A 13,359-nucleotide genomic window follows, 5' to 3' on the forward strand; every position below is an offset into this window, starting at 1 on the left:
CACATAAATTGAAAGGCGTCGATTAATAAATTATAGTAGCATAATGAGAAAGCAAAATTTGAAAGCAGATTTTCTCTGTTTACCCTGTTTTACTATATTTGATTTCCAAATCTTGACTGTTACTCTTTAACAATTCATAGTAGAAAATCGGATGCACAAATATTGAATATGTTACAATATCTAACATAACTTAATGTCAATTAGGAATGTCAAATGTTACTAGGAGTGGTGCACCATGAAATACAGTCTTGGAAAAGTAAGTATTTACATCAAGGACACAAGTTAACGCTTTAAAAAAGAATAAATAAGATGGCTCATTTCAGGATCGTTTCTAGTTGGCTGCCTTTCTACACTACCGTCTACATTTAGTGCGTGTGGCGAATATTAGTCTTAGTTTTTCAACTAAGGGGCGGCTAGGTCAGTATTTTTGTTATGAAGTAAAAGAAAACACATTTTAGCAAATGAAAGTAAAGATCGATGTTGAAACTTTATAAGAACAGACATTGTCATAAATATGAGGGAGCTGCCTTTCCTTTGAAGCCCCACTTATCAGTATAATAAGAGTATTATGGATTCTAATAGATAGGAAGCTTATACAAAGATTGCAGCGAGTAGGCTGCGTCTTGTCTTAATTAAATAAAAAACAAGTTTTTTTTTCAAATGTAAGGAAAGAGCGATATTAAAACTTAAAACGAATAGAAAGTATGAAAATTTTGTCTCATTTCTTTCCTTTTCAATCCCAAGGACCATTAGACTGGAGTAAGAAGTATTGATAAATGACTGCAAACCTTTAGCGTTAAGAGCAGGTAGCTGAGGAGGGTCTAGTCCTTCTCATCTAAGGAGTAATTTCTATTCGTTTCAAGTTTTAGTGCTGCGCTTTTCTTTCATTTGAAAAACCCTGTTTTTTTTTATTTCTGTTGATTTTAATAGCACATCCAGGGCTACACCTAAAGTGAAGAGGGCTAATTATCTCTGAAACGCGACTCTTTGACCCAAAATTTGACTTTTGCACAGCAATGCTTCAAGAAAAATAGTTGATTTAGTGCATTAGCTTTCAGAAATAAAGTTTAATTATTCAAGAGAAGGAATTATTTCCAAAAACGAGTGCTTTCGCCCTCTTAGGCTTCGTCCGTAATTATCTGAATATTCATTCACTTATGAGAAAAAAGAAAAAAAAAATACATTTTATAGATAAAGGCCTTTAGGATCCTCATACTTTTTGAATTTCGTTTGCTTAATTTCCATCGAGACCATACCCTGTTTGGGCGATGTTAATTCCTATTTCTGCAATTATGCAAATGTTCATATGGTACAACTTTAAAATTAAACACTTTGCATTTTAAGGATCAACTTGAATTAGCGTGTTGTATGTCTTGTAATCAAAGCTTTGTTTTAGCCTATAGAAATTTGGTTTTTGTATACAAAGGTCGCTCTTTGCTTATAGTTTGTCATTATAAATTCCTTGTGCACTGAACATGGAAAAGTAACAGAATAAAAAATAATGCATGGGATGGGAGGTATGTATGCACATTTTCGTATAAAACTTCCTATCGTGGTAATTAGGTCTTTAGAAATAGTTTTCAAAAAACCTGGGGATAGTGGTATATTCCCCTCGGATTAATTCTTTTCTTGAATTCACCAAACTTGATGATTACTCAGAAAATATTCCAGTCCGACCACTGACTCCCCACAAAAGGGGCAAGCATGCCTAACTCCTGATTCATATGATTCCAATAGATATTTTTAGGCGACGCTAGAGTGTTGTCCCTGATTAATTTTTCGCGATACGGATTTCAAACGGTGAGTTTTCTATTTGTCCTAATATCAACAACAACACTACGAACAAAGAACTACATAATAAAAACACAAGCTTTAGAAGGATTGTAAACATGAGCTACTACAAATAAGAGTAGGGCTAGTACCTCATTAAACCCCCTTAAAAGGCTTGTGTCGGTAGTGATCTACGAAAAGCGATATGAATTTCGAGCGTTTTTTTTTTTTTTAATTTTTTAAACATTAACAAAAAAAGTGAACAAGGATAATTTTTGAAGCAATTTGTTTTATTATTTTTTAAACTATCTTTGAATTGGTCAATGAATAATCAATTCAGCAGTTTTTTTTGTACATTTGATCTGAAGGCATTTATAAGGATGAAGGTATTTTTGGAAGTTTACTGCATATCAAACTAATGTAACTAGTGAGATTGTTTAAAATTTAACGATGCATACAGAAAATTATTCCTTGAAGCTTGAGCAGTTTTTATTTTTCAGAGCTTTAGTCGCAAAAGGAAAATTGTTTAAAACACAATTAATTTTCAGTCAAAATCAAATAACACTCTAGCCTTTAGAGGGCTTAATTTAGGTTTTAGTAGTTTCATTCATTTTAGGTGTATGTGGTCTTTTTTTACGTGGCTCGTGACCCAACCTGAATTTTTTTATGCATTGGGGTCCAATGGCCCAGGGACTTACAGGTATTATTGTAAAGTGTATGAGAGAAAACGTTTCCTTTTCGCACCTTTTTCGGGCGAACCATTTTTTTGTGCATGAGGTCCGCTTGACTCTAGAACTTAAGAATTGAAGTCTCATAAAACAAAAATACAGGTCTCGTTTTCGGGACTGTGTGGCTGCACCAGAAGTTTGCTTGCATGTTACTGTCCACCTGGCCCAGGTACTTACGATCATAATTTTCAAACAAGTGGAAGTCAAAAAACGCTTTGGTCCATTGTCGGTCTTGCCAACCCCTCTCCCACACTTTCAAAGATCCTAAGTCCTTTCGGGCCAGAGGATGACTGCTGAAATTTCCTTGCTAACCCAACAGAATTGTTATCAGGCCTATTTGGAGGCTCATGCGTTGACCCTAAAAAGTATTTCTAAATTAATCCGCTTGGCTCAGTGACTTACGGATGTAAGTTACAAGCTGTTTAGAAAAAATCGGTTTAGAATAAGCATTGGAAATGTAAGTTTCAAGTCGTTCGAAAAAATTTTTTTGTTGTACTAAGTGTAACATAACTACCTGTCTGAAAGCGCTGGTGGTGGAAGGGCGGATTTTGGAGGGATTATGGACCCTATAATCACCTCTCATGATACAAATTTCAAATATGTGCTTGGTGTGAGTCTTAACAAATTGCAACACATGAAGATGTATCTAATAATGGGAAACTTTGCTCATTTAGAGCCCTTGAAGGCACTTTAGTCATAATCCTCCCCCCTCCTCAGAGGTACATTTCTTGGATTGTTCTGGGTGAAAGAACTATATCAAAAGTTGTGTATGATTTCATTGGGATACAGAGATTTTTAGTTGCCAAAACTGTATTGAAAGGACCTCTTGCCCTTCGATCAAAATGAAGCCCGAGAACTTTCAACTTTTGGCCGAATAGACCGAAAACTTTTCTATTGCCATCCCCTCAGTATGGAGTGACCTTGTGCAAGAATACATACAAGGTATATCGTTTTTCACTTAGTTAAAGCTACTGCTTTGACTCGAACTTAGCTAGTTTTTGGATTTTATTTTGTTATTTAGTGACAACACCTTAAAAATATATAGATGGTTCTATACATGGTCTCCTCGCTTTTTGTAGTTTCTGTTTGTTATATAGATGATTTTATTTCTCCTTTTATTATAGGCAGCGCAATAGCGCTGTTTAAGTAAAGAGGGATATGGGCACAATGTATTATTTTTATTTTCTTTCACCAAGGTACTTCGTATAGAAGGCGATGTCGTAGAAACTTCGAAAGGAGCTCATTCGGTTAGAAATTATAAGTTCTAGCGCCCTTTCTAAGAGTCAAAAGTGATTGGAGGGCAGCCATTCCCCTCACACGTCTATCAATTTCAAAAACACATCCAATCAAAATTTTGAGAAATATATTTGAAAAGAAATGAAAGAAAGTCTTCTGGAACTTTCAGGGTATGTTGTGGTGGGTTTTGTACTAACGAAAAGTCAATACGTGTATACAACTAATACTACTCCTACGATTGCTGTAAGTAATGAGGCTAAGGGTATTAAGATGAAATGCTTAGGAGACGTTTCGGGGGGGGGGGGGGGAATTAAATGAAAAAATTATGGATTCTGGTTTTTAAACGGGCATATAAGTAACATGATAGCGTAGTACTGTCATAGAATCTTTTAAAGGAACTCATTCGATTGGACATGAGAAATTATATTGCCCTTTTTAAGAGGCACAACAAATTAGGGGAATAGCAGAAGCAGCCCCCCTCCCAAGCAAATTAACTCTCCAAATACATTCAATAAAACTTTTGAGATAGCTAGTTTGTTCAGCACAATTGAAAAGTCCAGTAACTTTGTGTCTCGAAATATTGGGGATGTCAAGCCCCCACAACTCTCAGAGCAGGGGCTGTAACTTATGCAATTTGCCAATTGTTTGTATGTAGTATTTGCTATAGGGAAAGAGGGCATGTTTGACCTTTTGTGTTCAAAAAGACCAAGCGCATTCAAGCGAAGCTTTCAGAGAATGTTGAGGGGGAAGTATAATAATTAAAATTCAAGTCATGACATTTATAGGAATAAATGTTTTATCTTTTAAAAATATTGTTTAGTATTGAGGTATGCATAAAGTTGAAGTTAAAGGTATGCATAAAGTTGAAGTTGAGGTATGCATAAAGTTAAAGTTTTATGTATTTTAGACAATGATACGACAGCCCTGACTCATCCATATCCCAACATCCAAGGGCTGCAATGCCCTTCCCCAAACTTTTTGCCCCCTTTTGTATACTTTTTTTTAAGTCTAATTTTTTTCATTTATTTTTTTTTTACTTTTTTTCCCTTTTTTTGCTTAGAAATTTTTTCAACTTTTTTTAATGTCTTAAAATGACATAAAATATACTTTAAATTCATTTGTGATATTTTTGAAATATGAAATGAAGCTGATGTGGATATGTTAGTCGTGATTTTTACAATTAGAAAAATAATGTTTGTATTAACACTTTTTTTACTTAGAATTTTTTCCGGGCTTAGAAATTTTTTCAGCTTTTTTTTCATTTTATTTTTGTGCGGCTCTCCCCGTGGTACTATATGGCTGGCTATTGACACTACCTAGTTTATTGTATGTTTCGATCAGTTTTTTTTTTACATTGGAAAGATAAACATTTGCATCATATTAAAAAAAGTGAAGATGAAATACTCGAAGAAAGTGTGTTCACATCATTAAAGTCATCGTTGCGTTGAATGCTGACAAAGACAAATATTTGAAGTATGAAACAAGAAGTAGTTGGGATCTCATTGGAAGTGTATGCGTGCACTGTCATGACGGAGAGAGATTAAATTTCTTTGGAGTACCGAAAAGATTCAACATAGTTGATGGTGGATGTATGAGAGTATCATTTCCATAGATGATAATGCTCAAAGAGAATGGAAACATAAAAATAATCGCCGATGATGAGGGACAACTTCGTGCTACTGTTGGTGGCAACACGTTACCTGTTGGTAGATCCTACAACCGTTTTGGTATTAACTTTCAGTTTAAAGCAAAGAGAAAAAGAAACGCCCACTGCTGCACTAATCTTATAAACCATATATTGTCTACGTACCAGAACTGCTATCTGTGTAAGAGTAATGTCGTACTAGACAGTGAAATCGAAAGCAGAATAAAAAGGGCATTGCCATACTGTATAACAAGGGGGTATAAAGATGAATTAATGGAAAACAAAGCGCATGTGAACACTATTACAACGTATGATCGTATACCAAATGATAAATTCAGCGAACCCAATGTCAAAACGTGTATTGAGCCTGTAAGTGACACCACAGTAGATATTATGTTTAAATCAAAGTCGACTAATGATTATTATAATGGTTACGAACTAAGCGAAGAGTAGAGCTGCACCATCAAGGTAGAACACGATGAATTATTTTAAAGGACAGATTCCTATTGTTCTAAGTTGCTCAATGACATTAATAATGTTTAATATTCTTTGTAACATTGTTTCATAAAAAATGTTGCATCTGATATCCTTAGCAATACTAGATCATTTTGAGGAACTTAGCTTTTAGCTTTGACAAGCAAGGATGCATATGATCAAACTTCATCTGATATCCTTAGCAATGTTAGATCATTTTGAGGAACTTAGCTTTTGATTTTGAGAAATAAGGATGCAAATCATAAAAATGCAACTGATATAATTAGCAAGGAATTTATCATTATTCAGTCAGACACAGATACTACTATCAGCTCACAAGTGGTATACTATAGTCTGAAATAGGTGAATTAGGTTGAGATGAATCGGATTCTTTTTGGAGTTAAAGAATTTTTGGAGTTACCACATATGAAGTGGTAATTTATCAAGATTCAGTCAGACACCGACACTGTTATCAGCTCAAAAGTGGTATACTAGAGTATGAAATAGATGAGTTAGGCTTAGGTGAATCGGATTCTTTTTTAGAGTTAGAGACATATGAAGTGGGAATTTGTCAAAATTCAGTCAGACACAGTCGGATTCTTTTTAGAGTCAGACATATGTAGAGGAAATTTATCAAGGTTCAGTAGACACAGACACTACTATCAGCTCACAATTGATATACTAGAGTATGAAATAGGTGAATTAGGTTTCGATGAATCGGATTCTTTTTAGAGTTAGAGACATATGAAGTGGGAATTGATCAATATTCAGTCAGACACAGACACTACTATCAGCTCACAAGTGAAATACTAGACTTTGAAATAGGTGAATTAGATTTAGATGAACCGGATTCTTTTTAGAGTTAGAGCCATTTGAAGTGGGAATATGTCAGGATTCTGTCAGACCCAGACATTACTATCAGCTCACAAGTTGTATACTAATTTCCCATCCTGAGCTTTAAGATCAAAACAGGTCTTATGAAATAAGAATTCCTTATTATACTACTGATAAAAATGTAATAATTTAATAAAATTTAATATTTAGTGGATAGTTCAATATCAATATCTAAATAATTTATGTTATCTTTATTTTTTCTTTCAGTAACCTTTAAAATCATACCTTTATCTAATTTTAGAAATTTCTTTTCAAAATCAGCTGCTTTAGAATCAAAACGCTTAGGTGCAAACAGGTCAACCATTTCACCTGTGCACTTGAACTCAGTCTCTGTAGCGAAACTGGTTAGAGCGCTAATTCAGTTTTGGCAGCCTTTGAAACATAAAAAAGATTATGTTAATTCTACTTTTAGGCCAGCTTGGCCGAGTTGGTAAAGCGGTTGACTGATCATCAATTGCGAACCAATAGTTCGACTCTCACTGTTACCTTGTGTATCATTTGACATGTCAATATGATCTAGCCCAGATCAAGGAGTAGGAAGCAGTAGGCTTCCCTCCTAACAAAAACCCTGCGGGGTTTGCCTCAGAGCCCAGGCTGATGTGAGATCACCAGCACAAAACAAATTTGATAACAGCCTGGGGGAGGGGTTTTGCAAAAATTAAAAACTTTTATTTTTATTTCATTATTTATTTTGTTTGAACTGGTTAAAGCGCTGAACCCGGAATCTGAAGGTTCTCGGTTCAATTGCAGTAACCAGCAAATTTTTTAGTGTTTCTATATTTCAAATGAAACACAACAAGATTAAAGGTATTATTTGAATAAATATTTGGATCATATGATAAAAGAATTTTTTTCATTTTAGATAGATTATATGTATGTACTATTTCTATTATCTGTGTTTTGGGTTTTTATCAATAAAACTAATTCATAAATTAATAATGAAATAATAAGCAAATAGCATACATATTTGAGACATATGAATAGAGACATATGAAGTGAGAATTTATCGAAACTCAATAAATCACTTAGGCTCCTGTCAGCTCCCAATGGGTAAGTCCTAATCATGAGTAGTTAAAATACGTTTAGACAAATCGGGATCCTTTTAGAGTTAAAGGCATATGAAGTGGGAATTTATCAAGATTCAGTTAGACACAGACACTAATATCAGGTCACTAGTGGTAGGCCTATGTTAGAGTCTGGGATGTAGTTTAAGTCCTTTCCCTAATATCATTGCATCCAATAAGCCATTCCTCTGTTCATCAAGGTGTTTTTTGAAATATTTCTTGTTATTTGAAACTTTTTTTTTCGAGATATCACATCATTTATGTCTCTTTGATTATAATCTATCCAATCTTTTCCATATTCAATCCATGTTCAAATTTTTTTAAATAATTCCTGTCAAGGTTTAATCATAGTGTTATGCATGCAACGAGCTTCATCTTTTATATTTTTTAAGGATTTCCTGAATATATGAGGATTGACACTATTTTTAGAGAAACTACTAATCTTACTACCTTGCTGTCTTGTATACAATAATTGTTTCTTATTGATCAACATTTATTATAGATACATTTTATTAATTAATATCATTTAACGTTTTTAAATCCGAAACATATTAAATATTATCTCCATTTACATCAATTAACCTACCTGATTGATCAGTTATTGTCATTTTTAGAGTGTTTATATATTCGTTTCAATTAATTGGAATATATTGCCTTTCTATAGCGTTCCAGGTTCTGTTTTTGGAGCAAAACTCCATATCACATCAGAGCATGTATTTCCATTCACCATTGAACTATCCATTAATAAACAGTGAATATGTACTTTATCAACATTTTTTGTAATATTAGGAACTTTAGTGCCTTCATTATATTTACTACTTAGTTCAACTCCCTTTTCAAATCCTAAAATAAAACATAAATCGAAACGAAATTTATAATAAAACGAAATTTGTAATTCTCTATCAAAATAATAACGAGTTTCATTGGATGATATACTGATTGAGCATCGATCTTGGGATGAATTAAAATAACGAGTTAAGAAATAATTTAAACCCTTTTCATCATATAATCCAGTGGGTATAAGGACGTTTATCCAGTCATCCTTATTTTTTCCCTGTATTCAAACGTATTGTTTTTAAATTGATCACTAATGTTGTACCATGGATACCATAGTGTACATTGAATTAAAGCTATTTCATAACCGGAGTTTTGATCTAACGTGATCGGATTGCTTTTATAAGACTGTTCGATTTCGTTTTTGTTATCACTAATAATAATCAAAACCATTTATTAGAAAAGCATTTTTCATCATAAAATTCAAATTCTGAGATAGTTGTTTTAAATATTATTATAGTCATTTTCCTTAATAGTTTTATTTTTTAACAATGAATCGAGCAGCTCAATAGCTTCATTTCTCACTTCATCAGATGTGTTTCCAGTAGCTCTCCTCCTTATTAAACTGTATAATTTTTCATTCATATCATTTGCATTCATGTAAATCCCAGTTCCTTGCTAACGTTGTTTAACATCGAAGTTATCTTTAATATCTTTTAACCTTCTTCTGTAGATCTTTACAAACTGATACTTGTTTCTAATTCACTTTTTCATCATCAATCCATATTTTTTCATCTTTCCTCTGTATCTTTGATTAAGTATTCCTGATTCATCTATTGCATCTTTTAAATATTGATAATTTTAGAAATAAAAACTAGGCATTTCGAAGTAGGATCCCTTAGGATCATTAGCAAGGATCCCAGAATCAACATTAGCAATGAAATTTTGTTTATTCGGGTGTAAAATAGCTTGACTTGAGCTAGATGGAAAACTTACTGCGTTGTTTAAAGATAGATCCAATTGTTGTAATCGTCTTCTTAGATCAGTGTATTTTCGTGTTATTTATCAGTGATAATATTTGTAATTTTCTTCTGCTTCAATGGTTGGAGCACCCAACTTTTCAGCATAGTCACGAAGTCCGGCTTGCTCTAAGTAACGTTCTTTAACTATGTTTCTTTGAATTTCTTTACTTTTTACTATACTCGCTAATAATTTATTCAAATTTATAGGATCCATTTATAGAATGAAAGATTTGATTGAATAACTTTCGAGAGATCTTTTTCGTAAAAACCACCCATAATGAGTTCACCAGTTTTGTCCCACATTTCATACATTATAGGGGTTGTCACTGCATCTTTTTGAAACACTTCAGTTGTGTAATTGGGTGGGTAACTTTTATCAAAAACACCCTTTCTTTTACTATTTCTAACCAAATCACCAATATTGAATTCGTTTATGGATGGTTTTGAACTTCGACATCAAGAAATAAATTAGTGTACATTTTGTTTTCATTTCTTTTTTTCTCGCTTCTATTGGTTTCATTTTGATGGATCGATGATAAGAATTGTTATTATTGTTAACGAAAGAGGGTAATACGTCTATCCAACGATTTGTGTTATTATGAGTAAAATATTTCCATAATTTCTCTTTGGTTGTTCTATTAAACGGTTCAACAATTTGAGCTTTCAGTTCACCTCCAGATGAGAACCAATGAACTTCATGACTTAAAAAATACTTGAACGTGTTTCATAATAAATTCTTTACCTTTATCTGTTTTTAATTTTTAGGTTTTCTGTTTGTAAATAAATCCGTAAAAGCATTAATAATTTCCTTAACTGTTTTATCCTTCAAAGGATTGCACCAAGCATATTTACTCAAACAGTCGATGACTGTAAGAATATAATTAAATTATTATTTGCGCTTTTATACTGCTGCATATCAACCAAATCTTCTTGCCACTAATCATAGACACTGTGAATGTAAACGCGTCTTTTTTTAAACTTATGATAAGCTGGATGTTGTAAAGAATAACTATTTTGGTTTTGCACCACTTCTTTGATTTTAGTTTTTGATCCAGTAAAACCATGTTCTTTTAATTTTCTATGTAAATCATCAATCCCTGAAAAGTTTGAATAATAGAGTTCTAAAATTTTGTGTTTTATGCTACTCTTGCCAGTACAAATACCACTTCCTTTTATCCATGATTTTTGCTCATTGCTTCCATTTAAAAAAAAAGGATTTTTCTTGCAACCACAAAGTGCACAAATATCTTTAATCATTGGCACACCCTGTCTTTTTGAAACTGCCCGAGTCAAAAACTCAGTTGCAGAAACCTTTTTACATCGCATACAATAAATCTCCATTTATTACAGATCTAAGTTATTAAACAAATTTTTACATTATTAAACATATTAATGAAAACTAACAAATTTCCACATTCTCAAGAAAACCTCAAGAATAGTAAATATCAAGCAATAAAATTCCTGAAGCTTGACTATTTTTAAGATTTAGAGTTTTATTTAATCGAATCAGTTCCAAATGAATGGCAGACATTGTGGAAATGATTAAAAGTTTTTTACAACGAAAATCCAAATTCGTCAAGATAAAAAATAAGATATCGCGTTGCACAATTCACGGATTACGCGCAATAGCGAAACTATTTGATATAAAAGCTGTTTGTAGAAAAGATGAACTATTAAATAAGATGATTAGTCATCTTAATAATAAAATATTATTTGAAGATAATCTAATTGAGTTGGGGCGTAATGCAAAGCGTCGAGATGATAAAAAACCCTACGGATTTAATATTATTCCAGATTTAAAAACAGGGTTAGAAAATTGAAATAATAGAAAAGAATAAAACCATTTCAGATTTACAAAATCAGTTTAACACTATGAGAAATAAATATGTTATTGAATTAAATTTTTTAAAAATCAAAACAGATTCCAACTGCTGGAAATTATAACGAAGTGAAGAATAAATTAAAAGATTATTTCGATAAACAAGTTGAGATTAATAAGAAAGTAAATGGGGAAACACAAAAACTCAATAGAGATTTAAGCGGTAAAAACAGTGCTAAAAAAGATAGGGTTCTTTTTTGATAGTTTTACCCTTTGAAAAGTATTTGGTTTTATTTCTGCTCATTTTTGGTTTAATTTAGCTCTTTACTTTTCTTCGAAAAGCTTATTTCTTGGGAATATTATTTAAATTAATCAAACAGTTCGTTGTAAAGAACTATATGTAAAGAGCAAAGCTGCTCAATAGTAACCGAAACTCTAAAAACAAAATTTTAATATAAAAAGATTCATCAAAAGAATAGCCTTAATATGCTGATTCAGAATATGTAAGATTCACTAAGTTTAGTGTTACCCATTAAAAGCAAAGAGCTTGAGAAAATTTGCCTTATTTTCAAAAAAGGGGAAAAAAAACATAAAAGTCAAGGAATCTTAATGAAAACCACACTGTCAGATTTACCGTATCCGAGAATCCTATTGTAGAAGTTTCAAGCTCCCATATGGAAAAATGCGTAATTTTGTAAAAAAAAAAAACATTTCGAACAGTTCGTGGTAAAAACTAGAAGTAAGGAGCAACGTGGCTCAATAGTAACCAAAACTCAACGGAATTTTGATACCAATAGATATATCAAAAGAATCGACGTATTATGCTGATTCCAAATATATAAGTGTCATTAAGTTTTGTGTCACCCATCAAAGGCTACGAGCCTGAGAAAATTGTTAGAGATTTCAAGATCCTGTTTGCAAAAGTGTATATATTTTTTGCCAGAAGAAAGATCACGGATGTGTTTGTGTGTGTGTGATTTTTTCAGGGATGATCATATCGACCCTGGGGTCTTAAAATATCGGGAGCTTGTTTATCGAACGGAAACTAAAAGTTCTTGTGTCATTTTAAGTGACCAAAAGGATGGGGGTGGGGCAACTAGGCCCCCTCCCACGTCCCTTTTTTCTAAAATCACCCGATCAAAATTTTAAGATATTCATTTTGTTCAGCATAGTTAAAATGTCCAATAGCTATGCCTTTGGAGATAACATGACCCCCCATAGCCCCTAGGGAAAGGTCTGGAAGTTATAAAATTTGCCCATTGTTTACGTATATTATTTGTTATTGGGAATTATGTATACATTTGTCGGGTGGGGTCGCGCATTTTCTGCTATGGGGATTTTCGACGTGGAGAATTTTTCATGGGGAGGGAAGTTTCCAGGGGGTGAACTTTTCAGGGGAAACTTTTTACTCTACGAATTTGCCAGAATTCTTGTACGAAATTCATTTTATGAAATGCCTTGCTTTCTCTTTGCCGATTCAATTTTACGCGTGGAGATGTAATGGGTAATTGTCCGGGATAAATTATTGCCGAGACTGAATCATCTAGGACATGTTTCCGAAGCGAGAGGGGGGGGGGGGGGGGTTTCCGTGGAGGTGGAGCCAGATTTCCTGGCATTATTTAAAAACTGGTCAGAAATTGAATGAAATTTTTTTTTCCAACTGAAAGTAAGGAGCAACATTAAAACTGACAAAAAAGCCAACAATTAAAGTATATACCAAGGTACTACTTTGCTTACGCCCCCGTACAAACAGGTTTTTTTTTCTGGTAGGTAAAACAGGTCATTACACTCGGTCATTACACTCTTTGTCAAGAGGATTTGCGTAATTTCAAAGTATAACTTGATTGTTGATTAGGATTTGAATAAAAGTAATAGTTTTCTTTACAATTCATATTAGTAAGAGAATTTAATTAAAAGAGAATAGTTTTTATTT

The 13,359-nt window shown here is 32.9% G+C and overlaps 1 protein-coding gene across 2 annotated transcripts in view; it reads left to right on the forward strand.

The window, feature by feature from the left end:
- Window positions 1-13,359, forward strand: part of LOC148944371 (putative inositol monophosphatase 3) — a 173,619-nt gene that overhangs the window by 29,769 nt on the left and 130,491 nt on the right. The gene's annotated exons all lie outside the window — the stretch shown is intronic.

This window comes from Artemia sp. Qi Xiang Cuo, chromosome 14 (assembly GCF_049724085.1).
Source record: "Artemia sp. Qi Xiang Cuo chromosome 14, ASM4972408v1, whole genome shotgun sequence".
In the NCBI taxonomy this organism is placed as follows: domain Eukaryota; kingdom Metazoa; phylum Arthropoda; class Branchiopoda; order Anostraca; family Artemiidae; genus Artemia; species Artemia sp. Qi Xiang Cuo.